The 27,380-nt window shown below is 40.1% G+C and overlaps 1 protein-coding gene and 1 pseudogene across 6 annotated transcripts in view; both read right to left on the reverse strand.

Annotated features, from left to right (window-relative positions):
- Positions 1-26,971, reverse strand: part of YEATS2 (YEATS domain containing 2) — a 115,833-nt gene extending 88,862 nt beyond the window's left edge. For all 5 annotated transcript variants that reach the window (XM_082625836.1, XM_082625834.1, XM_082625837.1 and 2 more), the window contains exon 1: positions 26,783-26,971. The gene's annotated coding sequence lies outside the window, so the exon portion shown is untranslated. The remainder of the gene's footprint in view (positions 1-26,782) is intronic.
- On the reverse strand, positions 3,497-4,693 carry LOC309806475 (large ribosomal subunit protein eL29-like; annotated as a pseudogene). Its single transcript has one exon. The product of its transcript is annotated as a large ribosomal subunit protein eL29-like (transcript).
- Positions 26,972-27,380: the final 409 nt, after the last annotated feature.

The raw sequence follows: 27,380 nt of genomic DNA on the forward strand, positions 1-27,380 counted from the left end.
TTATTATACAAATCCTCAGTAAATAATTTATTATACAAATCCTCTCTCTGGTACTTACATAGTACATGCTATATAACAAGTACTTAATAAATATTATTGTTACTGATCATTTATTATTATTCATAATACACACAAACTGTACAGACTTATATTAAAATAACAAGCTTGCAATATGGTAAACACGTCCTAGGTATACAAGTCTTTAAATAAAACCGTCCCATGTATCTTTAGATCTGCACTGTCCCAATACATTAGCCACTAGCCATATGTGGCTCCTTAAAGTTAATTAAAATTAAATAATATTTAAAATTCAGTTCCTTTTCCTACATTTCAGAACACTAGCCATATTTCAAGTGCTCAATAGCCATCAGGGCCAGTAGCTACTAAATTGGACAACAGAGATGCAGACCATTTTATCACTGCAGAAAGTTCCACTGGACACCGCTCCTCTTCCAAACTGTGTTTCATTGAGCACTTATTAATATTTCATGAGTCAGTTTAGGAAATGCTGTACAGATCAGCACTATCCAAAAGAAACATAATGTGAGCCACAAACGGAAATAAACATTTTCTAGTGCCCACATTTAAAAAAGGAAAAAGAAATGGGTGAAATTAATTTTAATAATACATTTTATTTAACCAATGTACCCAAAATATTATCATTCCAATGATATAATCAATATAAACATATTAGCAATAAGATATTCTACATTCTTACCTTTGTACTAAGTCTTTTACACTTAGAGTACACCTTAATTTGGACTAGCCACATTACAAAGGTTCAGTAACAACCTGTGGCTACTGGGTCCCTTACTGGGCAGCGAGGGTCTACTGACAGATAAGAAAACAGGCCCAGGGAGGTTAGGTGAGTTGCCCCTTAGAAGACTGATCTATGACAGAAAAGACAAGAAGAGCTCCCTAATTTCCAAACCTCTCCTCTACCACTGATGGAGGTTATTTACCTAACCAAAGGCAAAAATACACAAAATGTATTTATTGAGGTAATAAACAGTTTTAAAATAAAATTAATGAAAATAAAATATAACTCAAAAATAATTATTTTTTTATTCAAAGTTAAAACAGAAATAACAATTTAAAAGCCTCTCAGCTCTTAGTCCAGTTCTTTCACCCATCTCTGGGGTAGACTCACTTGATTCAGCCGGGAGAGACTCATTATGTAATGATATGTATGTAAATCCTGGATCTAGAACATTTTTCCTATAATTGTTATTTTGTATAATGGCCCTAAGCTTTAAAATGTCCTACCTGCCCCCCACCCCAGCATTTATAAACATCCTAAATCAAGCCATTTAATGTTTGTTCACAATCATTACCTACCTGCTCTAATTTAGAATATAAATGAGTATTTTGGGAGAAGTCCTGAATCCAACTGTTATTTTCTGTTTTTAAAGCTTATAAAAAGTGAGAGTAGGGTATTGTTCTTTTAGCCTTCTCCATTTGGTCAGCAACCAGTTACAGACAACCTGAAAAAATCTTGGGCAGTTACATAAATAATACTTTCTTTAAAATCAATAAACCTCACTCCTTTTTCCTTAATGCACATAGAAAAAGAACAACAACAACAAAACCTCCTACTATCAAGATAAACCTGGTATCAGAAGTAGATACATCATAGCAGATCTCCAATCTGTTTTGCACCATACCATTTCCTCAGTGACCACCTGTCTTCTACAGTTTACCAAGAGTCTTACTGGATTATCTGTAAAAATGAGTGAGTCCAGCATCACCTTCACTCATCCATTCAGCGGACTTCATAATCTCCATATTCTCCTCCCACACCCCCTCTCTCCCCAAGTACTCTCAGGAGTAATGGTGGCTCCTCCCCCAAAACGTTGGGGATTCTTGACGAAAACAGTATTTTGTTTTACCCTGACTTAAGGGATAAAGCAAAATTCTCTTTTGACTTTTGCTCTAAAACTGAGAGAACAGAAGGGAAAAAAGAGAAGATTTTGGAGGTGCAAGGGGGTGGGGTGGGTAAGGAAGAAACCACCAATTAATTAACTTATGCTGCCAAGGTAATTCACATTTTCATGCAGCCCCTGTAATAAAGACTTTCCTGTCATCTTTGGGCATAGGTTTGAGCTCCCCCAGATAAACATGTTGGGGAAGATTTAGGATTGTACTGAGCATTTTTAGTAATTGAGGTCTGCTTCTGTTCTACCAAGAACAATACTAAAGGACATACATGCCACATTCAAGTATATGCTACCTAAGGCTAGGCACATCTGCCAAGGCATGCTCTCACCATGATGTAATAAGTAAGTATGTGGAATGTGTAACAAATGATCCATGTAATAGTAAGTTTTGGATTCTTCTTGTCTGTCTTTGAGATTTATGAAAAGGAAATACGAACAGTTGTTAGATATTGTCAGGTTCAACTTTGAAACAAAATGTCCTACTAATCCTCTTAAGGGTTTGAATCAAATGAAATTGAAAAGAATACTGATGTGGGAAACTGTTAAAAAAGAAAATCAGTTACTGTTCATAATTTGTCTGTGAGAAAGGATTTTCTCCATACCATGGGACCAAATCCAAATACAGAAATGTATGTAATGCTGATTCCTCTAATTTAAAAATTTTCTCTCACTGAAACAGCTTCTTTATAAAAAGTAAACACTGTCCATTTAAACTTTAAAAATAGACATTCCCCTCCCCCCATGTATTGTAATATAATGTAAGAAAGCAAAACCACCCTGTATCACACCCATTCAAATAACATAAACAAGTCTAAGTTTTTGAAAAAGGTTAAATACCAAAAACAAAACAAAACTTTTTAATGCTCTATACTTTGAAAAGAAAAATAATTTTTAAAGGAAAATTGTACAATTTAAACCAAAAATTATGTAATATAGAGTCACTAGAAATTATTAGTAAAAGGTCTTAGTTCTCATGTTAGAGAAGACCTAGAATCTCTAGAATCTAGTCCTGGAACCCTGTCTTGCAAACACCACATCATACAAGATATGGCCAACTCTTGGGTAAAGGAATAAAATCTGATAAATAAGGTTCCTGGAAACTTTACTAAGTGAGGTACCTTCTCAATAAAAAATTCTGTGATCCTCATTTGAATCTCATCAGAACCACTGTATTTCGTGCTTTCACTCAAGATGACTTTTCCTATCTGATTTAAGAAGGGGGATGGGGAGCAGCAGTACAATCATTTTCCATCTGCTTCCATACAGACAGATGCTCCTAACATGTTAATAATGATTTTATAATTCTTTAGCCCTGTCCTTTCTGTAATTTTCATTTCAAACAAAACATCTTCCCCTCTGTAAATAAGACAACTAGTGCTCCTTTATTAAACATGCGAATGAGAGAATCCATTCTCCTCTATTAGCCAGACAGACATTTCAAAAATGTCTACAAAAAACAAAACAGGAGAATGGGTAAACAAATTGTAGTATAACCAATGAACTCCCGATCCAACCAACAACAGGAATAAATCTTCATTATGGTAAGTAAAAGAAGCCAGACACATAATAGGAGCACATACTGAATGATCCTATTTACATGAAGTTCAAGAACACACAAATTAATCTACGGTGAAAGAAAACAGAATAGTAGTTGGGGTGCTGGTAGTGGAGACGGACTGAGAAGAGGAATAAAGACTCTTTCTGGGGTGACAGAAATATTTTATATCTTTTTCCCCCCTATTTATTTGTACAAATAGCACAGGAGGACACCAGTCCCATGAAGACAGCAGCCCAGGGGTCACACCAGTCCTTCTGTCCTCACATTGATAGATAAAGGCCTCTACTCTGGAGCCTTTGTGGGGGCCTAGGCAGCTTTGGGAGCCTGAGCTGGACTAGAGCTGGAGCTGCAGCTGTAACTGCAGCTGCGGCCTTGGCCTTGGCCTTTGGCCAGCAGAGCCTTAAAGCTTTAGACCCTTAGCGATACGGGCATGAGCCTGTTTCCCAAACTCGGGGTGAACAATGTAGGCAAGCTGACTGAGGTTGTGGTTGCCGCCCTTTGGGATCTTGGGCTTGACCTCCTTGGGCTTTACGAGGGCCTTGATAGCCTCAGCATGTGCACTCATGGCCTTGGTGTTGTTGGCCTGCATCTTCTTTAGGCCCTTCTTGTGCTTCTTGGCAAAACACATATTTCTCAGGAACTTGGGGTCCACCCCCTTAAGAGATTCATATCATTGTGACTGGGGTTTCTTGATGCCATTTCTGTGCCATTTTCGGGACTGGTTGTGCATGGTGTGGTTCTTGGACTTGGTCATTTTTTTTGTTGTTGTTTTGGCTGTGTTGCGTCTTCGTTGCTGTGCACGGGCTTTCTCTAGTTGCAGTGAGCAGGGGCTACTCTTTGTTGCAGTGCGCGGGCTCTAGGCGCGCAGGCTTCAGTAGTTGTGGCACGCAGGCTCAGTAGTTGTGGCTTACGGGCTCTAGAGCTCAGGCTCAGTAGTTGTGGCACAGGGGCTTAGTTGCTCTGCGGCATGTGGGATCTTCCCGGGCCAGCGCTTGAACCCATGTCCCTTGCAGTGGCAGGCGGATCCTTAACCACTGAGCCACCAGGGAAGCCCCGAAATATTTTTTTATCTTAATAAAGGTGTGGGTTACACGGGTACATGCAGTCGTTAAAAACTCATTCCAACTGTACACTTAAAATCTGTGTATTTCACTGTATGTAAACTGTAGCTCAGCTCAGAAAAGGACTATACAAACATATCTGAACATGCCCTCTCCTGCTTGAAATCTTCCAGTGGCTTTCCGTAACTCTTAGAATAAAATCATACTCCCTAACATGACCTACAAAATGTTACATGAATTGGGCCCTGCCTGCTTCTCCATCTTTAATCATTAAGATCCAGACACACTGATTTTCTTTCATTTTTTTAAAATGTTTTTTATTTTTGTTCTTTTTTAAATTTATTTATTTCATTTATTTATTTTTGGCTGCATTGGGTCTTTGTTGCTGTGCGTGGGCTTTCTCTAGCTGCTGTGAGCGGGGCTACTCTTCATTGCAGTGAGTGGGCTTCTCATTGCAGTGGCTTCTCTTGTTGCGGAGCATGGGCTCTAGGCATGCTGGCTTCAGTAGCTGTGGCACATGGGCTCAGTAGTTGTGTCTCGCGGGCTCTAGAGCGCAGACTCAGTAACTATGGCGCACGCGCCTTGATGCTCTGCAGCATACGGGATCTTCCCAGACCAGGGCTCGAACCCGTGTCCCCTGCTTTGGCAGGCAGATTCTTAACTACTGCACCACCAAGTAAGCCTTGGTTTTCCTTCTATTCCTCAAAAACACCTCAATCATTCCCTAGGGTTTTTGGACTTATGGTTCCTTCTGCTTGGAATGCTCTTCCCCCAGGTTAGCTTAACCAGATGCTAGCTCAAATGCCTGCCTTATCAGAGAAGGCCTTCCCTGATCATACTACCGAACACAGCTCTCCCCACATTCCCTCTCCAAAGTTCCTGGAAGGTCTCAATAAATTATTTGCTGAATAAATAAGTGAAGGGATAACTAAAATACATGCCAAAATACAAATACCCACAGGGAACAAACTACTAGCTTTCATCATTCTTTCTATAATACTTACAAATCTATTTGTTGATATTGCTATACCTTCAAAGGTATTATAGCTAAATGTTTAAAATAAAGGGATATGCAAAGAAATTACACACAGACACATGCAAACAAAAAGCACACATGGCAAGATTATTGGCAGAGAGAATAATTTAAGGCAAAAACCATTTAATACAAAAAAATTATGTTACTATTAAGACACAATCACAGGGCTTCCCTGGTGGCACAGTGGTTGAGAATCTGCCTGCTAATGCAGGGGACACGGGTTCGAGCCCTGGTCTGGGAGGATCCCACATGCCGCGGAGCAACTAGGCCCGTGAGCCACAACTACTGAGCCTGCGCGTCTGGAGCCTGTGCTCCGCAACAAGAGAGGCCGCGAGAGTGAGAGGCCCGCGCACCGCGATGAAGAGTGGCCCCCGCTTGCTACAACTAGAGAAAGCCCTTGCACAGAAACGAAGACCCAACACAGCAAAAATAAATAAATTAATTAATTAATAAACTCCTACCCCCAACATCTTAAAAAAAATAAGACACAATCGCAAAGATATGTCATAAACTATAAATCAAACAGCATCATGTCAAGACATACAAAACACAAAACAAACCAGAAATACAAGAATTTAAGAAAATCACAATCATAAGAGAAGTTGAACATATGTCTCTCAGAAATCTAAAAGATCAAGAATATAACAAATAAAAATATAAATGATATAGATAATACAATTTACAAGCCAGATTTAATATATACATACAACTCTGAACCCAACAAAAAATATTTTAAATAGCTAGAAAAATTCATTAAATTAAATTATATAAGTTATATGAAGAAAGTCTCAATTACTACAAAATTAGGAAATGTTACAGCTATATTCTCTGATTTTGATAAAATTAAATATGAAATTAACAAAAACTCACTATGATATGAAAGAAGGAAATTTCAATAAGACTATTTAAAAATTATCAGCAAAAAGGAAACAATATATCTAAATCTATGGAGATGTGGTCAAAAGACATCCTCAGAGGAAAACGAGAGACCAGTTTTCATTTGCAAATATAAGCAGATACAAATCCAGTCCAGCAGGGTATTAAAAGAACTGTGCATCGTGACTAGAAGGTTTTATTACCAGCAATAAATAAAGCATTGGGGAGATCCAGAAGCAAGGTGATTTGAACTGCATAGGTGTAACACTGGACCTTTAGAAATATATAAATGCAACTGACTTTCAGTAATCCAAATACATATGATCCATTGCATGAATTATACCTTACCGTGCAAACTAAAAATAGCAGCAGCTTTTACTCCAACACCATCCAGGCTTCTCAAAGACTGCCCAATGTGCATGCTCAGAAAGAATAACCATTTTAATATTATACTGACAAAAATCATTAGGCATGAAGAAGTCCTCTCAAAAAAATCAAAATATATATTTCAGTGTCAATTTAAACTTTTTCCTCTATTTGAAGATGACTCATAGAGCTGCCATCTCCCATTGATACTGATAACTGAAAATCTTCTTCCCAAAATTATGCTTATTTTTCACAATACAAGCAATCTGAAGTAGCCTATTTATAGGAAAGACTCAGATCAAGGGAAATCTAAAAGGGAGAAGAGAAGATTTTGTTCTGATTTTCATTTAAGTTGGTACCAACAAAAACTCCATCCTAAATGAAACTGAGTTATTTGTAGTGAGGTGGATGGACCTAGACTCTGTCATACAGAGTGAAGTAAGTCAGAAAGAAAAAAAAATACCGTATGCTAACGCATATATAAGGAATCTAAAAAAAAAAGTGGTTCTGAAGAACCTAGGGGCAGTACAGGTATAAAGACGCAGATGTAGAGAATGCACTTGAGGACACAGGGAGGGGGAAGGGTAAGCTGGGATGAAGTGAGAGAGTGGCATGGACATATATACACTACCAAATGTAAAATAGATAGCTAGTGGGAAGCAGCCGCATAGCACATGGAGATCAGCTCGGTGCTTTGTGACCACCTAGAGGGGTGGGATAGGGAGGGTGGAAGGGAGACGCAAGAGGGAGGAGATATGGGGATATATGTATGTGTATAGCTGATTCACTTTGTTATACAGCAGAAACTAACACACCATTGTAAAGCAATTATACTCCAATAAAGATGTTAAAAAAGAAAAAAAAAAAAAAAAAAAACTCCATCCTAGTTATTCTAAGCCAGGTCTTATACACAAAACCGAGTCTACCCTAGTCCCCCCCTTACCTGTGGGGGATACGTTCCAAGACCCCAGTGGATGCCTGAAACAAAGAACAGTAATGAACCCTGTCTTCTGTTCATCTCTTTCACCACAAATTTAATGCCTTTTCCATCTTAACTAGGTACTCTTCACACACTGTAGCCATAAATTTCGCAATATGAGGTGTGAAAAAAAACTGAGCACAAATTTGTTTTTCCTTCTTGACAATTTCACGGATGGAAGATTCATTTGTAAGGCAGATCTTAGCAACCTCAGCATACAACTTTTCTCTTTCCTTACTAACTTTCACTTTTTCACCTAAAGGAAGCACTTTACGGCTTCTCTTTGGCATATCTGAATTGCCAGCATAACCACTCTTTCACTTTGGTGCCATCATTAAGTAAAATAAGGACGACTTAAACATGAGCACTGATACCTCAACAGTTGATGAGATACCAAGATGGCTACTAAGTGACTAATGGGCAGAATACACAGGACAAAGGGATGGTTCACATCCCAGGTGGGACAGAACTGGGATGGCATGAGATTTCATCATGTTAACTCAGAATGGTGAGAAATTTAAAACTTCTGTCTGGATAAACAACAAGGTTCTACTGTATAGCACAGCGAACTATATTCAATATCCTGTGAAAAACCATAACGGAAAAGAATATGAAAAAGAAAAATGTATACATACGTATAACTGAATCACTTTGCTGTACAGCAGAAATTAACACAACTTGCAAATCAACTAAACTTCAATAAAATAAATTAAAAAAAAGAAATCAGGAGAGGTGGAGTCAAGATGGCGTACTAGGAGGATGCGGAATGCCCATCTCCTCACAACTAGGGCACCTAGCAGGCACCAGTGGGGGACCACGGACACCGAAGGGGACGGGAGGAACCCCCAGCAACCGGGTAGGACATGTGGCATGGGAGGAGTGAAGGGGGAAGAGAAGTGGAGGCAGGAGGGGACTGGCTCCCCAGAGTGGCAGCTAGGGGAGGGGAAGGGATCCCATGCCAGAAGGGGGAAATTGGGGAAGCACTGGGAGGGCAGAGGATCAAAAGGGAGAGTGACCAGGTTCCCCTGTCCACTTGGGCCCCCAGGAACCTGTTGAGATCCCAGGCCTGATCCTCTAGGCCCCCTCCAGCCGTGCGGGTCCTGAGGGAGTGGGAGGGAGGGAAAGGGGAGCAAAGGTAAGACCGGACCTCCGGGACCGGCACCCCTGAGAGGCGGCTGGGGTAGGGGAGGAGTTCCTACACCCAGCAGGACCCACCCACGGTTAGGGGGCCAACGGCGATGGGGGGAGACCCTGGGGGAGATGGTGGGGGAGGGGCACGGAGGAACGGAAGGGAATGGGGCCAGCACTTTTCCTGTCCACTTAGGCACCGGGAAGCCTGTTAGGCTCCTGGGCCTAATCCTCTGTCCTCAGAGCCTCCCTCCTGCTGTGCAGAACCCAAGCACCGCGCCTCACCCCCACCCAGGGCTCCACCTCTACACTCGTCCCCCTCCAACGCGCGCGGCCTAAACCCCACCCACACATGCTCACTCAGCGCCCTACCTCCAAACTCCGGAACTCCACATTCCAGAGGCCCTTCTTTCCACGTGCTGCCTCTCCCCTTCTGCACAGGTCCTGAGCAGAGAACCGGACCCAGGCTTGAACAGTGCCCCGCCTAGGCCCCGCCCCATGCTCAAACGTCACCGCCCCCACCGGCCTAGGTCCTGCCCCACCCTAAACCCCGCCCCTGCCTAAGTTCCACCCCCGCCTAAACTCCGCCCCCAAAGCCAAGGCTTGTCTTCTTTTTCTTTTCCTGTTTTCTTTTCTGTTTTCCTCTTTTACATTGGGCTTCTGTTTTACCTTGTTGATTCATTGTTCTTGATTCTTTTATATTTTTATTTTTCCTAATAAATCTTTTATTTCTCTAATTTTATTTTATTCTTTATATTTTGTTAGTGATCCCTCCTTTTAACTTGTTCCCCCCCTTTCTTTTTCTTTTTTCTGTTGTGGTTTTCTTTTACCTTGTTGCAGTTGTCTCAATTATAGTTTTATTTCTACTAATACATTTATTATCTTTCTAATTTTATTTTGTGTTTTATTCTTTGATATTGTACTGCTCCTCTTTTTCTTTCTCTCTTCCCTTTTTTTTTTTTTAACCCTTCCACGAAGCTTGTGGGATCTTGGTTCCCAGTCTGAAGGTCGGGCCCGAGCTCCTGTGGTGGGAGTTCCGAGTCCAAACTGCTCACTAACAGAGAACATCAGACCACAGGGAATATCAATCTGAGTGAGCCCTCCCAGAGGTCCTCACCTCAGCACCAAGACCCAGCTCTATCCAACTGCCTGCAAACTCCAGTGCTGGACATCTCAGGCCAAACGACCAGTAAGACAGGAATACAGCACCACCCATCAAAAAAACAAAAAATACATGAAACGACAAAAAAATACATTACAGACGAAGAAGATAAAAACCTACAAGACCAAATAAATGAAGACGAAATAGGCAAGCTACCTGAAAAAGAATTCAAAGTAATGATAGTAAAGATGGTCCAAAATCTTGGAAACAGAATGGAGAAAATACAAGAAACATTCAACAAGGATCTAGAAGAACTAAAGAGCAAACAGTGATGAACAATACAATTACTGAAATTAAAAATACTCTAGAAAGAATAACAGAATAACTGGGGCAGAAGAACAGGTAAGTGAGCTGGAAGATAAAATGGTGGAAATAACTGCCAGGGAGCAGAATAAAGAAAAACGAATGAAAAGAACTGAGGACAGTCTCAGAGAACTCTGTGACAACATTAAATGCAACAACACTCGAATTATAGAGGTCCCAGAAGAAGAGAAAAAGAAGGGGTCTGAGAAAATATTTGAAGAGATTACAGTTGAAAACTTCCCTAACATGGGAAAGGAAATAGTCAATCAAGTACAGGAAATACAGAGAGTACCATACAGGATAAACCCAAAGAGAAACACACCAAGACATATATTAATCAAGCTATCAAAAATTAAATACAAAGAAAAAATAGTAAAAGCAGCAGCAAAGGAAAAGCAACAAATAACATGTAAGGGAATACCCATAAGGTTCACAGCTGATTTTTCAGCAGAAACTCTGCAAGCCAGAAGGAAGTGGCAGGACATATTTAAAGTGCTGAATGGGAAAAACCTACAACCAAGATTACTGTACCCAGCAAGGATCTCATTCAGATCTGATGGAGAAATTAAAACCTTTACAGATAAGCAAAAGTTAAGAGAATTCAGCACCACCAAACCAGCTTTACAGCAAGTGCTAAAGGAACTTCTCTAGGCAGGAAACACATGAGAAGGAAAAGACCTACGAAAACAAACCAAAAACAATTAGAAAACAGTAATAGGAACACACATATCAATAATTTCCTTAAATGTAAATGGGTTAAGTGCTCCAACCAAAAGACATAGACTGGCTGAATAGATACAAAAACAAGACCCATACACATGCTGTCTACAAGAGACCCACTTCAGACCTAGGGACACATACAGATTGAAAATGAGGGGATGGAAAAAGATATTCCATGCAAATAGAAATCAAAAGAAAGCTGGAGTAGCAATTCTCATATCAGACAAAATAGACTTTAAAATAAAGACTATTACAAGAGACAAAGAAGGACACTACATAATGATCAAGCGATCGATCCACAAAGAAGATAAAATAATTGTAAATATTTATGCACCCAACATAGGAGCACCTCAATACATAAGACAAATGGTAACAGCCATAAAAGGGGAAATTGACAGTTACACAATAATAGTAGGGGACTTTAACACCCCACTTTCATCAATGGACAGATCATCCAAAATGAATATAAATAAGGAAATACAAACTTTAAATGACACATTAAACATTAAACAAGATGGACTTAATTGATATTTATAGGACATTCCATCCAAAAACAACAGAATACACATTCTTCTCAAGTGCTCATGGAACATTTTCCAGGACAGACAATATCCTAGGTAAATTTAAGAAAAATGAAATCGTATCAAGTATCTTTTCCGACCAAAATGCTGTGAGACTAGATATCAATTACAGGAGAAAAACAGTAAAAAAGACAAACACATGGAGGCTAAATAATACGCTACTAAATAACCAAGAGATCACTGAAGAAATCAATGAGGAAATCAAAAAATACCTAGAAAAAAAGGACAATGAAAACACAACGACCCAAAACCTATGCGATGCAGCAAAAGCAGTTCTAAGAGGGAAGTTTATAGCAATACAATCCTACCTCAAGAAACAAGAAACATCTCAAATAAACAACCTAACCTTACACCTAAAGCAATTAGAGAAAGAACAAAAAAAAAAAACCCGAAGTTAGCAGAAAGAAAGAAATCATAAAGATCAGATCAGAAATAAATGAAAAAGAAATGAAAGAAACAATAGCAAACATCAATAAAGCTAAAAGCTGGTTCTTTGAGAAGATAAACAAAATTGATAAACCATTAGCCAGACTCATCAAGGAAAAAAGGGAGAAGATGCAAATCAACAGAATTAAAAACGAAAAAGAAGTAAACTGACACTGCAGAAATACAAAGGATCATGAGAGATTACTACAAGCAACCTATGCCAATAAAATGGACAACCTGGAAGAAATGGACAAATTCTTAGAAAAGCACAACCTTCCGAGACTGAATCAGGAAAAAATAGAAAGTATAAACAGACCAATCACAAGCACTGATGTTGAAACTGTGATTAAAAATCTTCCAACAAGGGCTTCCCTGGCGGCGCAGTGGTTGAGAGTCCGCCTGCCGATGCAGGGGACACGGGTTCGTGCCCCAGTCCGGGAGGATCCCACATGCCGCGGAGCGGCTGGGCCCATGAGCCATGGCCACTGAGTCTGCATGTCTGGAGCCTGTGCTCCGCAACGGGAGAAGCCACAACAGTGAGAGGCCCACATACCACAAAAAAAATTAAAATTAAAATAAATAAATAAAATAAAATCTTCCAACAAACAAAAGCCCAGGACCAGATGGCATCACAGGCAAACTCTATCAAACATTCAGAGAAGAGCTAACACCTATCCTTCTCAAACTCATGCAAAATACAGCAGAGGGAGGAATACTCCCAAACTCACTGTACGAGGCCATCATCACCCTGATACCAAAACCAGACAAAGATGTCACAAAAAAACTACAGGCTGATATCTCTGATGAATATAGATGCAAAAATCCTCAACAAGGGCCCCCCTGGTGGCGCAGTGGTTGAGAGTCCGCCTGACAATGCAGGGGACACGGGTTTGTGCCCCAGTCCGGGAATATCCCACATGCCGTGGAGCGGCTGGGCACGTGAGCCATGGCCGCTGAGCCTGCGCGTCCGGATTCTGTGCTCCGCAACGGGAGAGGCCACAACAGTGAGAGGCCCACATACCGCAAAAAAAAAAAAAAAAAAAAAAAAAAATCCTCAACAAAATACTAGCAAACAGAATCCAACAGCACACTAAAAGGATCATACACCACGATGAAGTGGGATTTACCCCAGGAATGCAAGATTCTTCAATATATGCAAATCAATCAATGTGATACACCATATTAACAAACTGAAGGATAAAAACCATATGATAATCTCAGTAGATGCAGAAAAAGCTTTTGACAAAATTCAATACCCATTTATGATAAAATCTCTCCAGAAAGTAGGCATAGAGGGAACCTACCTCAACATAATAAAGGCCATATATGACAAACCCACAGCTAACATCATTCTCAATGGTGAAAAACTGAAACCATTTCTTCTAAGATCAGGAACAAGACAAGGTTGCCCACTCTCACTGCTATTATTCAACATAGTTTTGGAAGTTTTAGCCACAGCAATCAGAGAAGAAAAAGAAATAAGAAGAATCCAAATAGGAAAAGAAGAAGTAAAACTGTCATTGTTTGCAGAGGACATGATACTATACATAGAGAATCCTAAAGATGCTACCAGAAAACTACTAGAGCTAATCAATGAATCTGGTAGAGTAGCAGGATACAAAATTAATGCACAGAAATCTCTTGCATTCCTATACACTAATGATGAAAAATCTGAAAAGAGAAATTAAGGAAACACTCCCATTTACCACTGCAGCAAAAAGAATAAAATATCTAGGAATAAACCTACCTTAGGAGACAAAAGACCTGTATGTGGAAAACTATAGGACACTGATGAAAAAAATTAAAGATGATACAAGCTGATGGAGAGAGATTCTATGTTCTTGGATTGAAAGAATCAACATTGTGAAAATGACTATACTATCCAAAGCAATCTACAGATTCAATGTAACCCCTAACAAACTACCAATGGCATTTTTCACAGAACTAGAACAAAAAATTGCACAGTTTGTATGGAAACACAAAAGACCCCGAATAGCCAAAACAATCTTCAGAAAGAAAAACGAAGATGGAGGAATCAGGCTCTCGGACTTCAGACTATACTACAAACCTACAGTAATCAAGACAGTATGGTACTGGCACAAAAACAGAAATATAGATCAATGGAACAGGATGGAAAGCCCAAAGATAAACCCACGTACATATGGTCACCTTATTTTTAACAAAGGAGGCAAGAATATACAATGGAGAAAATATACAATGGAGAAATTGCACTGCCTCTTCAATAAGTGGTGCTGGGAAAACTGGACAGCTACATGTAAAAGAATGAAATTAGAACACTCCCTAACACCATACACAGAAATAAACTCAAAATGGATTGAAGACCAGACACTACAAGTGTAAGGCCAGACAGTATAAAACTCTTAGAGGAAAACATAGGCAGAACACCCTATGACATAAATCACAGAAACATCCTTTTTTGACCCACCTCCTAGAGAAATGGAAATAAAAACAAACAAATGAGATCTAATGAAACTTAAAAGCTTTTGCACAGCAAAAGGAAACCATAAAAAAGACAACCCTCAGAATGGGAGACAATATTTGCCAACTAAGCAACTGACAAAGGATTAATCTCCAAAATTTACAAGCAGCTCATGCAGCTCAATACCAGAAAAACAAACAACCCAATCCAAAAATGGGCAGAAGACCTAAACAGACATTTCTCCAAAGAAGGTACACAGATTGCCAACAAACACATGAAAAGATGCTCAATGTCACTAATCATTAGAGAAATGCAAATAGAAACTACAATGAGGTATCACCTCTCACTGGTCAGAAAATGGCCATCATCAAAAAATTTACAAATAATAAATGCTAGAGAGGGTGTGGAGAAAAGAGAACCCTCTTGCACTGTTGGTGGGAGTGTAAATTGATACAGCCATTATGGAGAACAGGATGGAGGTTCCTTAAAAAACTAAAAATAGAACTCCCGTATGACCCAGCAATCCCACTACTGGGCATATACCCTGAGAAAACCATAATTCAAAAAGAGACATGTACAATGTTCACTGCAACACTATTTACAGTAGCCAGGACATGGAAGCAACCTAAGTGTCCATCGACAGATGAATGGATAAAGAAGATGTGGCACATATATACAATGAAATATTACTCAGCCATAAAAAGAAACGAAGTTGAGTTATTTATAGTGAGGTGCATGGAGCTAGAGTCGTCATACAGAGTGAAGTAAGTCAGAAAGAGAAAAACAAATACTGTATGCTGGGATTTCCCTGGCGGCGCAGTGGCTAAGAATCCGCCTGCCTATGCAGGGGACACAGGTTTGAGCCCTGTGTCGGCCAACACAATCACTGTTTCTTCAACTCACCTGGTATGGAAAAAAATAGGTCTTTTAAATAAAAATAGCCACAATTTTACACTGGACCAGAATGGTGGGAAGCTGATAGACGGTGGTCATTTGCATCAAACTGATGTGATCCACTCGGTTGATGTGGCCATCCCCAGTGTGACAGGTAAAGAGGTGAGCAAAATGGGACATTTACACAGCTGAGCTCAAAAAAACTGTTTCATTATTTAAGTATTATATATTTCCAGGTCAAAAACACCTACTTTCCTATTATAAATAAAACTACTTAAGACTACAGAAGTTGCTATATAAGGTCTGTCCCAGGATCCATTCAGGACAGTATTCTGTCTCCAGTCTTACAAAGTAACAAGAAAAAGAGTTTAGGATCAAACAGCTATTCTAAATTATGAACACCCTGCTTCTATCCATTAGTGCAACAACTAGAGAGCTGGCTTTAGGTAGGTTTACCCTTCCTTTACTTGACCTCTTAAACATACTCTTTGTATGACAGACTGAGCTATCTGGGAAGTTTACAGGTTTTGATATATTTACGGTAAATTCTTCTTAAGTTGACAAAAGGTAGGCCATATAACATTCCAGTAACTTCCTTGGAGTCACTTTCAGACAAAAATCACTGGAATTATCTAAAGTGATAATTCTGACTCATATGACAATCTTGTTGTTTCAGTTGTGAAGCCATAAAAGTTTTCTTTCCAAGAGAAGCAAAAAGAGAAAAAAAAAAAGATTTGTCTACAAATAAGGGCTGAAAAGGAAAGAAAGGAACTGGACCAGATCAAGATTGTGTCAAACTCTTGGCCACAGTCACTGAGAATATACAAATTAAGCCAAATTTTGCACACTTCACTAAATAGGGATTTTTTCACTGGAGCTTTCAAACTGACAGTCAATCCTATGGGGATAAGTCTCATGCCTTTCAATCAAGAGCTGAGATTCTAGAAAGAAAACAAGTACCTTAAAACATAAGACATTTTTCAGAAAATTGTTTTTTCTTTAGCAACACTGCCTAATCTAGAAAATCTACCTATTTACAAAAATCTATCTATTGATGAAATTTTTCTGGAATTAGATACAGTGATGGTTGCACAACTTTGTAAATATACTAAAAAAAACAAAAAAAAAACCCCAAGTATTACACTTTAAAGGAGTGAATTGTTTTTCTACATTGTTTACTCTATTTATTTATTTTTTAACATCTTTATTGGAGTATAATTGCTTTACAATGGTGTGTTAGTTTCTGCTGTATAACAAAGTGAATCAGCTATACATATACATATATCCCCATATCTCCTCCCTCTTGCGTCTCCCTTCCACCCTCCCTATCCCACCCCTCTAGGTGGTCACAAAGCACCGAGCTGATCTCCATGTGCTATGCGGCTGCTTCCCACTAGCTATCTATTTTACGTTTAGTAGTGTATATATGTCCATGCCACTCTCTCACTTCGTCCCAGCTTACCCTTCCCCCTCCCCGTGTCCTCAAGTCCATTCTCTACATCTGCGTCTTTATACCTGTACTGCCCCTAGGTTCTGCAGAACCTTTTTTTTTTTTTTTAGATTCCAAATATATGTGTTAGCATACGGTATTTTTTTTCTCTTTCTGACTTACTTCACTCTGTATGACAGACTCTAGCTCCATGCACCTCACTACAAATAACTCAATTTTGTTTCTTTTTATGGGAGTAATATTCCATTGTATACATGTGCCACATCTTCTTTATCCATTCATCTGTTGATGGACACTTAGGCTGCTTCCATGTCCTGGCTATTGTAAACAAAGCTGTAATGAACACTGTGGTACATGACTTTTTGAATTATAGTTTTCTCAGGGTATATGCCCAGTAGTGGGATTGCTGGGTCGTATGGTAGTTCTATTTTTAGTTTTTTAAGGAAACTTCATCTGTTCTCCATATTGGCTGTATCAATTTACATTCCCACCAACAGTGCAAGAGGGTTCCCTTTTCTCCACACCCTCTCCAGCATTTACTGTTTGTAGATTTTTTGATGATGGCCATTCTGACTGGTGTGAGGTGATATCTCATTGTAGTTTTGATTTGCATTTCTCTAATGATTAGTGATGTTGAGCATCCTTTCATGTGTTTGTTGGCAATCTGTATATCTCCTTTGGAGAAAAGTCTGTTTAGGTCATCTGCCCATTTTTGGATTGGGTTGTTTGTTTTTTTGATACTGAGCTGCATGAGCTTAAAGGAGTGAATTTTATGGTATGTGAATTAGAACTCAATAAAGGCATTATAAATAATAACAATGACAAAGCCACTATACATTAACCTTAAACAGAAATCTATTTACAGATTATCCTTCCCCAAGTATGCATGTACATGCTATGTGTACACTTGCAGGAGGGCAAGGCAGTCACCTGGGGAATCAACCTTAGGAAGACCAGTTCCTAATCAACATTAGGAAGACCAGAGGCACGGGCTGTTATCACTTTCAAATTTAATTTTTTAATCAAATATTTCAGATATTCAAAAAAGGTATAAAATGATCAGTGAGAGGAACACAAGGAGGTTCAAAAGTATTAGTGATCTAAGTTTTTTTTTAATTAATTAATTTATTTATTTATGGCTGTGTTGTGTCTCCGTTGCTGTACGCGGGCTTTCTCTAGTTGTGGAGAGCGGGGGCTACTCTTCATTGTGACGCACGGGCTTAGTTGCTCTGCAGCAGGTGGGATATTCCTGGACCACAGCTCGAACCCATGTCCCCTGCATTGGCAGGCAGATTCTTAACCACTGTGCCACCAGTGAAGTCCGACTGATCTATTTCTTAAGCTGGGTGATAGTTAAGTAGGTATTTGTTACTTTATTATTATTCTTTTTTTTTTTTTTTTTTTTTGCGTTACGCGGGCCTCTCACTGTTGTGGCCTCCCCCGTTGTGGAGCGCAGGCTCCGGACGCGCAGGCTCAGCGGCCATGGCTCATGGGCCCAGCCGCTCCGCGGCATGTGGGATCTTCCCAGACTGGGGCACGAACCCGTGTCCCCTGCATCGGCAGGCGGACTCTCAACCACTGCGCCACCTGGAAAGCCCTATTATTATTCTTTAAAACGTACCTCCTTATTATATGTGCTCTTTAATATACATATGATGTATTTCATAATTTTTAAAAACAAAACTTAAAAGAAATTATGTACATTCATACTATGGAATAAATCAGTTCCACTATAATGTGACATATGCATTCCTAAAAATCACCACGCTGTATAAAATTGCATAACAAAAACCACAAGGCTTATGGGAAAAATGGGTTTGGGCGCAACACTCAAAAATTTTATCAGAAAAAAAGTGAATCAAATAAAAAAAGGAATCTAATATTGTAAAAATGGCAGCACAATTCTACACATTAAATGGTTAAGAAATACCTAAGTGCTACAATAAACTTGGCAGTTTGCCTTGCAAAAGACCTCAAGTTTGCTTGTGGAAGTGGGCACTGAAAAGTTACAGCTTGTTGAGTTACCTTGAAGTGGTAAGGAGGCTAATCTGAAATCAACAGAAAAGTGTAACACCAGATGTGGATGGGTGTGGCTCATAACACAGCAAACTGAGGTTGCTGGAGGATGTCTGAGGTGTGTGCCTGCGTGTGGCTTGTGTATGTGTATTTTTGCCACGGCTCAATTCAGCAGGTGCAGTTTTCTGCATTCACCTAGCATTTCTTGCAGATGAAATCATGCATGAGCGAATGTGAAATTCACATTATACTCAAAATAGTTCCCTATTATATCAATTGCACTGGAACATATTCATGTTTTCGTATAGCAAAAATGTTCTGCAATGTAGCCATTAAAAAGAATGTGTTGATATGGAAATACCTCTAAAATAAATTGTAAAGTGAAAAAAAGCCAAGGTGCAGATGGTGTGTATACTTTGATTCTTTCTGTGTAAACTCGGGGAAAGAGCAGAGAACCCCCAAAATATGCGGGTAGATGCCTGTGTAGGTTTTTCTGGAAGAAAGGATAAAAAATGATTTAACAACAGTTGCCTCTGGGTAGTGGTTTTGCTTTTCATTTTATTCCTGACTACAATGTTTGAGTTTTCTAACCATGTACATGCATTATTTGAGGGAGGAAAATGCCAAAAGAGTTTATGTCTCTTTCTGTTTTCTTCTTACTTCTCTATATGTTTAAAAGACACAACTATAGAGAATGTGAAACAACTGGAACTTTCATGCGTTGGTGGTGGGAATGCAAAATGGTCCAACCACTTTGGAAAACAGCTTGGCAGTTTCTTAAAAAAAATTAAAAATTCCCTACCATATGACCCAGCCATTCCACTCCTAGGTATTACCCAAGAGAAATAAAAGCCTATGTCCATACAAAAACACAAATGTTCACAGCAATGTTAGTTGTAATAGTCAAAAACTAAAAACAACCAAATGTCCGTTAGTAGGTGAATGGATAAACAAATTGCGATATATCCATACAATAGAACATACTCTTCAATAAAAAAGAATTAACCAGGGACTTCCCTGGTGGCACAGTGGTTAAGAATCTGCCTGCCAATGCAGGGGAGACGGGTTCAAGCCCTGGTGCGGGAAGATCCCACATGCCGCGGAGTAACGAAGCCCGTGAGCCACAACTACTGAGCCTGCACTCTAGAGCCTGTGAGCCACAACTACTGAAGCCTGTGTGCCACAACTACTGAGCCCACGTGCCACAACTACTGAAGCCCGTGCTCCACAACAAGAGAAGCCACCGCATTAAGAAGTCCGCACACAGCAGCTAAGAGTAGCCCCCGCTCAACGCAATTAGAGAAAGCCCGCGCATAGCAACAAAGACCCAAGGCAGCCATAAATAAATAAATAAACTTAAAAAATAAAATAAAAAAGAATTAACCAATACATGCAGCAACATGAATTAATTTCAAAATGATGCTGAGTGAAAGAAGCCAGCTTAATAAAAAAGTATATACTACAATGGTAACATTTATACAAAATGCAAACTAGTCTATAGTGACAGAAACCTGATCAGTGGTTGTTGTGGTATGGGGCAATGATGGGGAAGGGAGAGAGAAGGATCACAAAGGGGTATCAGAAAAATTCGGGGGATGATGCATGTTTACTATCTTGATTGTGGTGATGTTTTCACAGATGCATAAATATGTCAAAACTTATCAAATTATACACTTTATATTATGTGCAGATTGTGGTATGCCAATTGTACCTCAATGAAGCAATTTAAACACACACACAGCTATTAAATATAGACGTATAAAGAATACACAATGGTGGGCTTCCCTGGTGGCACAGTGGTTAAGAATCCGCCTGCCAATGCAGGGCACACGGGTTTGAGCCCTCATCTGGGAAGCTCCCACATGCCATGGAGCAACTAAGCCGGTGTGCCACAACTACTGAGCCTGTGCTCTAGAGACTGCGAGCGACAACTACTGAGCCTGTAGGCCTAGAGCCCTTGCTCCACAACAAAAGAAGCCACCACGATGAGTAGCCCAGGTACCACAATGAAGAGTAGCCCCCGCTCATCCCAACTAGAGAAAGCCCGCGTGCAACAATGAAGACCCAATGCAGCCAAAAATAAATAAATAAATTTAAAAATATAAAAAGAATACACAATGGGAGCCCTCATACATTTTTGGTGGAAATGTAAAATGGTGCAACTGCTGTGGAAAACAGTTTGGCAGGTCCTCAAAAAGTTAAACACAGAATTACTATATGACCTAGCAATTCCACACCTAGGTATACATTCAAAAGAACCAAAAACGTATGTCTACATAAAAACTTGTATGTATGTGAATGTTTAAAACAACATTATTCACAATAGTGAAAAAAATGGAAGCAACTCAAATGTCAATTGATGATTGGATAAACAAAATGTGATATAATCATACAACGTATTATTAAGCAATAAAAAAGAATAAAGTACCAACACATGCTACAACACCGATCAACTCTGAATACATCATGCTAATTAAGTGAAAGAAGCCAGACACAAAAGGCCACATGTGACATGACTATATTTCTATGAAATGTCCAGAAACAGGCGAATCCATAGACACAGAAAGTGGCTGCCAGGGGAGGAGGGAACTGGGACTGACTGCAAATATGTATGGGGGTTCTTTCTGGAATCATGAAAATGTTATGGAATTAGATGGTAGTAATGGTTGTACAACCTTGTGAATATACTAAAAAAAAAACACACTGAATTATACACTTTAAAATGGTGAATTCTATCTTATGTGCATTATGTCTCAATGAATAAGTATACACTCAAATAAACTAAATTAGTTTAAAAAACAAAATAAATAACAATCACCAACATATCCACAACTCTGTAAATAAAAACATTATGAATAAAGTTGAAGCTCCTGCCCCTTGGCATTCTGGTCACCGCCAGCCTTCATTACCACCACATAACAGGTCTCTCCCCACACTTACCCCAAGCTCACTCTTCAGATAAACAGAATAAACAATCCTTGGTTAGGAGAACTAGTTCTTCTACCTCTCCCTGCCTATAGTCCTCAAAGTTCACATGCCTGAACTTCTCCTAATTACCTTCCAACAGGTTCACGTTTCATCCCTAACTTCTCTCTGCTTACTGAAATGCTATTCATCCTTCAAGAATCAAAATAAATTCCAATTCATCCATAAAGTGCACCCCAGCCTTCAAAAAATTTTTTTCTAACTCCCACAGAACAGATGCTATAGAAACAATCTGCTTCATAAGTCTTGTTTTCTATGAGGGAAAAGTGCACCAATGCTGACCCTCACCCTCCATTCAGTGGCAGTGTAGAAAACAGACTGAAAGGGCAGCAGGTTTAGTTAAAAGCAAGGAGGAGAGGCCAATTTAAGGAGATGGCAATGAAGAATTCTATTCTCTATGAGCAAATGAGAAGAGAGGAGGATCAAGTATTTCTTGGAATCTATCCTAAGGAAATACTCTCAAGACTGGTGATATACATCATACATGGGCTGTACTTAACAGATCTACAACTTAAATATTAGTTCTCCACTTTCTATATATTTAGAATATAATAAAAAACTTCATAATAAAAAACTGGAAATAGTCCATAGCAAATTACAGGGTATCCATTGAATGACTATAAAGGAATTTTAATATGGGGGGATATGTAGAAAACCCTAAAGATTCCACAAAAAAACTGGTAGAATAAATTAATTCAGCAAAGTAGCAGGATACCAAGTCATCACATAAAAATCAGTTACATTTCTATACACAAACAATGAACAATCTGAAAAGGAAATTACAAAAATATTTCCATTTATAATAGCATCAAAAAGAATAAAATACTTAGGAACTAACCAAGAAGGTAAAAGATATATACAATGAAAACTACAAAATATTGCTGAAAGAAATTAAAGAAGACAAATAAATGGTAACACATCCTATTTTCATGGACTGGAAGACCTAATACTGTTAAAAAGTCAATACTACCCGAAGCCATCTACAAAGTCAATGCAATACCTACTGAAATCTCAATGACATTCTTTGCAGAAACAGAAAAACCCATCCCAAAATTCATATGGAATCTCAAGGGACCCTGAATAACCAAAACAATCTTGAAAAAGAACAAAACTGGAGGACTCACACTTCCTGATTTCAAAACTTACTAGAAGCTACAGTAATCAAAAGAGCGCAGTACTGGCATAACACAGATATATAGACCAATGGAAGAAAACAGCCCAAAAATAAACTCTTGCATATATGCTCAAATGATCTTTGACAAGGGTGCCAAGACCACTTAATGGGGAAAAAACAGTCTTTTCAACAAATAGTGCTAGGAAAACTGGATATCTATGTGCAAAAAAATGAATTTGGACCCTTAACTAATGCCAGGTACAAAAATTAACTCAAAATGGATCAAAGACCTAAACAAAAAACTTAGAACTCGATTCAAAATGGGCAAAGGATTTGAATTGACATTTCTCCAAAGATATACAAATGGTCAATAAGCACATGAAAAGATATTCAACATCACTAATATTAGGGGAGTACAAATCAAAAACACAATGAGTTATCACCTCACAGCCATTAGCATGGCTACTTTAGAAAAACAAAACAAAAAGCAGAAAAGTGTTAGCAAGGACGTGAAGAAACTGGAACCCTCGTGCATTGGTGGTGGGAATATAAAATGGTGCAGCCACTATGGAAAAGAGTGTGGCGCTTCCTCAAAAAATTAAAAATAGAATTACTGTATGATCCAGCAATTCCACTTCTGTGTAAATACCCCCAAAGAACTGAAAGCAGGGACTCAAACCGGTATCTGGGCACCCACATTCCTAGGAGCATTATTCACAAGAGCCAAAAGATGGAAGCAACTCAACTGTTCATCAACAGATGAATGAAAAAATAAAATGTGATATATACATACACTGGAATATCATCCAGCCTTTAAAAAGGAAAGAGGGCTTCCCTGGTGGCGCAGTGGTTGAGAATCTGCCTGCCAATGCAGGGGACACGGGTTCGAGCCCTGGTCTGGGAAGATCCCACATGCCGCGGAGCAACTGGGCCCGTGAGCCACAATTACTGAGCCTGCGTCTGGAGCCTGTGCTCCGCAACAAGAGAGGCCGCGATAGTGAGAGGCCCGCGCACCGCGATGAAGAGTGGCCCCCGCTTGCCACAACTAGAGAAAGCCCGCGCACAGAAACGAAGACCCAACACAGCCATAAATAAATAAATAAAGCAAACTGTCAAAAAAATAAATAAATAAAAAGGAAAGAAATTGAGACATATGATACAACATGGATGAACCTTCAGTACATTATGCTAAGTAAAATAAGCCAGTCACAAAAAGACAACTGCTGCCTGAATACACTTATATGAGGTACTCAAACTAGTCAAAATCATAGAGACAGAAAGCAGAATGGTGACTGACAATAGCTGTGGGTAAGGGAAAGTTTAGAGAGAAGTTTAGAGTTTCTGTTTTACAAGATGAAAAGAGTTGTGGAGACGGATCGTGGTGATGGCTGCACAGTGATATAAATGTATTTAATACCACTGAACTGTACACTTAAAAATGGTTACAGTGGTAAATTTTACGTTATGTGTATTTTACTACACCTGAAAAAAAGTATACATAGGAGTTAAATGGTAAGTATGCTTTTTCCATTATTAACCATGTCCTTCCTGATGGAGCACAGGTAACAAACTCATTTATTCCCAGTGGGTGGGGAATGGCGACACACATAAGGGGGAAAATTCTGTAAGCTCTGTATCAGGCTACATATTGTTAGTATCTAGATAATTCTTGACAATTAGAAAGTCAATCAGGAAAAGACAAACACAAATAAAAAGACGCACAAAGGACAGGAATAGAAATTCACAAGTGACCAATAAATGTGAAAAAATGTTCAAACATACTAGTAATCAAGGAATGAAACATTAAAGACACAATTTTTCATCTATTAAATTTAGTTTGGGGGGAGATGAAAATAAGGTGTCTTAAACAAGGGGCACTTGTTTCTAATTCACACTCATTGTCTTCACTTCCCCACTCCCATTCAATTACTCCCATCTGTTTCTACCTCCTACTTCTAGTACTCTGGATAATAATACCAATGACCAAACTAATAACCTCTGCGTTGCCAAGTCCAGGTGAGCAACTCATTAAACATCTCAGGAGCACTGACGGACATCATCATCCAGAAACTTCTCTCTCGTGGTTTCCATGACACCAGTCTCCTGCTTTTCTCTTACCTCGATGGTTGTTTTTCCTGTCCTGTGCCCAATCTTTTTCCTCTATAAGATCTCCAAGCATAACAGTGCCTGAGGCTCACTCAATTTTCACTTCTCTATATACACTCTTTCCCTAAGTGATCTCAGGTAGTCCTATAACTTTGAATACCATCTATATACTGAGTACCCCCAAATTTTTATCTCCAGCTCTAGGTTCTCTTCTGGAAGCTCCAAACCTGTACATCCAACTGCTTCCTCAACATACCAACTTCATATCTAATATACATTTCAAATTAATACACCCAAAACAGAACTCATGATTTCTCCCACCTCAAATTGCTCTCTTCCAGTCTTCTCAGCGAATGCTGCCATCTACTCGAAGTTGCTCAAAACAAGTATCAAAAAGCAAAGAGTTCTCCCTTTCACCAATCCATTTCCAAGTCTTGTTCATTCTACCTCCAAAATATTTGTTAATCTTTCTACTCTTCTCCATCTCCACAATCATGGACCTAGTCCAAGGTACTGTAAACTAACCGATCTTCTAGCTTCCGCTCTTGCCCTCTTCCTCCGCCCAGCAGGTTATGCTACTTTCCTTCGTACAGCCTTCCAAAGGGTTCTCATAAAAACTAAATTCCTAAGAACGGCTTCACCTGCTCCTATCTTTGAAAGAACATACAAAACCAAAAATATACACTCCATGATAATATCTCTAGACAGTAAAACTATGGGTACTTTTCCTCATTTTTCTTGTATTTTTAAATTTTTCTATGATGAATATCTACTACTTGCTTATTAAGAAAGAGGAAATTATATTGCTGAATACTACATAATATTATATTCTTACATGTAAAGGAGAAAAGGGAATGGAAAATTGTAGTTACAACTCCGTAACTGTTACAAGCTTAGAAGAAAACAGTAGCAAACAAGTATCAAAATTCTAAGAATGAGGTGTCAGGGCTGTAGAATTACTGGTGATATTTTCCCTCTACTTTCTATTTTTCAACATAATTACATTCACAATAGAAAAAAAAGGTTATGAGATAAACCTCATTGTCTTCTGCAATCTGGCCGCAACCCACCAAAGCAGCCTTTCACTCCCACCCCGCACTGTCTCACTCCTCTGGTGCTTTAACTCGGGCACCATCTCTAGAGTATCCTCCAACCTTTCTAAATCCTACTCATCCTTCACGGTGGAAGGAGACGGTAGGGAAGCCGACAGGTTGGAGAAAGATTCCGGGATTCTTGCTGATAAATCCACAACTTGCCGGTGCTGGGGCCAAATCTCGTCTCCAATCCCATCGCAGGCCACCAGGTTTAACGTGCTAAAAGCTCCCACCAGTGGGGCCCAGGGGACCCCAATCCCCTCAGAGAGCGCGGTGCCCCTTAAAAAAGGACACCCCTCACACACCCAAATTCCGGGTTCCCGCTGCGGAGACTCCCCCGGCACACACACTCACCCCAGACCCAGCCTCCTCCTTCGGATCCTCTCCTCACGTCAGTCACCCGCCCCCTCCCTCCCCTCAGCCGGGGTGCCAGCGCGTCCGGCGGGGTGGGGGAAGGGCGCGCACGTGCCCGCGCCGCCCCCGCCCAAACAATGCCCGGGAGAACGGAGCGCGCGCCCGGCGGTCCCATCCCGCTCCCGCCAACACTCACCCTTTTTCCGGGTCTCCGGCTGAAGCGCAGGCCCCGCCGGGCGCCGCGAGAGGGCAAGGGGGAGGGGAGGCAGCGGGCCAAGCCCCGTGGAGCCGCCCCGCCACGAGGCCCCAGCGACCCCGGAGCCCGCGGAAGTACACTGCTCGGCAGAGCCCGCCGACCCGTCTGGCCCGGACGTCACCAGCAAGGGCGGTGGCGACGCGCGCGGTTCCGGGGGCGGAGTCCGCAAGGTTGTGGGCGGGGCCGGGGCGGGGTTGAGGCTGTCCTAGACTCTCACCCCGGGCCGGGACGCTCTGGCCCGCACTGCCCAGCCCTGACCCGCTACCTGGGGAGCATGGGCGCCGGTTCTGGTAAAGGCACCATCATATATTATTTTGCTCCTTAGAGAAAGATGGCGAGTTCCAGCCCAAAGACAGAATATTCATTCTGCCAGCATTTATGAAGCTTCTACAGCAAGGACCACAGTAGCTATGATTTTTGTATGTGTCATCTTGTACCAAGCTTTGTGCTCTGTGCTAGGGATAGAAATAACTATAGTTATTACTAACCTATTTTACAGATGCAGAAACTGAGGCTCGGAAAGGTTATCTAGGTCATA

This window comes from Mesoplodon mirus, assembly GCF_964341445.2.
Source record: "Mesoplodon mirus genome assembly, chromosome: 6".
In the NCBI taxonomy this organism is placed as follows: domain Eukaryota; kingdom Metazoa; phylum Chordata; class Mammalia; order Artiodactyla; family Ziphiidae; genus Mesoplodon; species Mesoplodon mirus.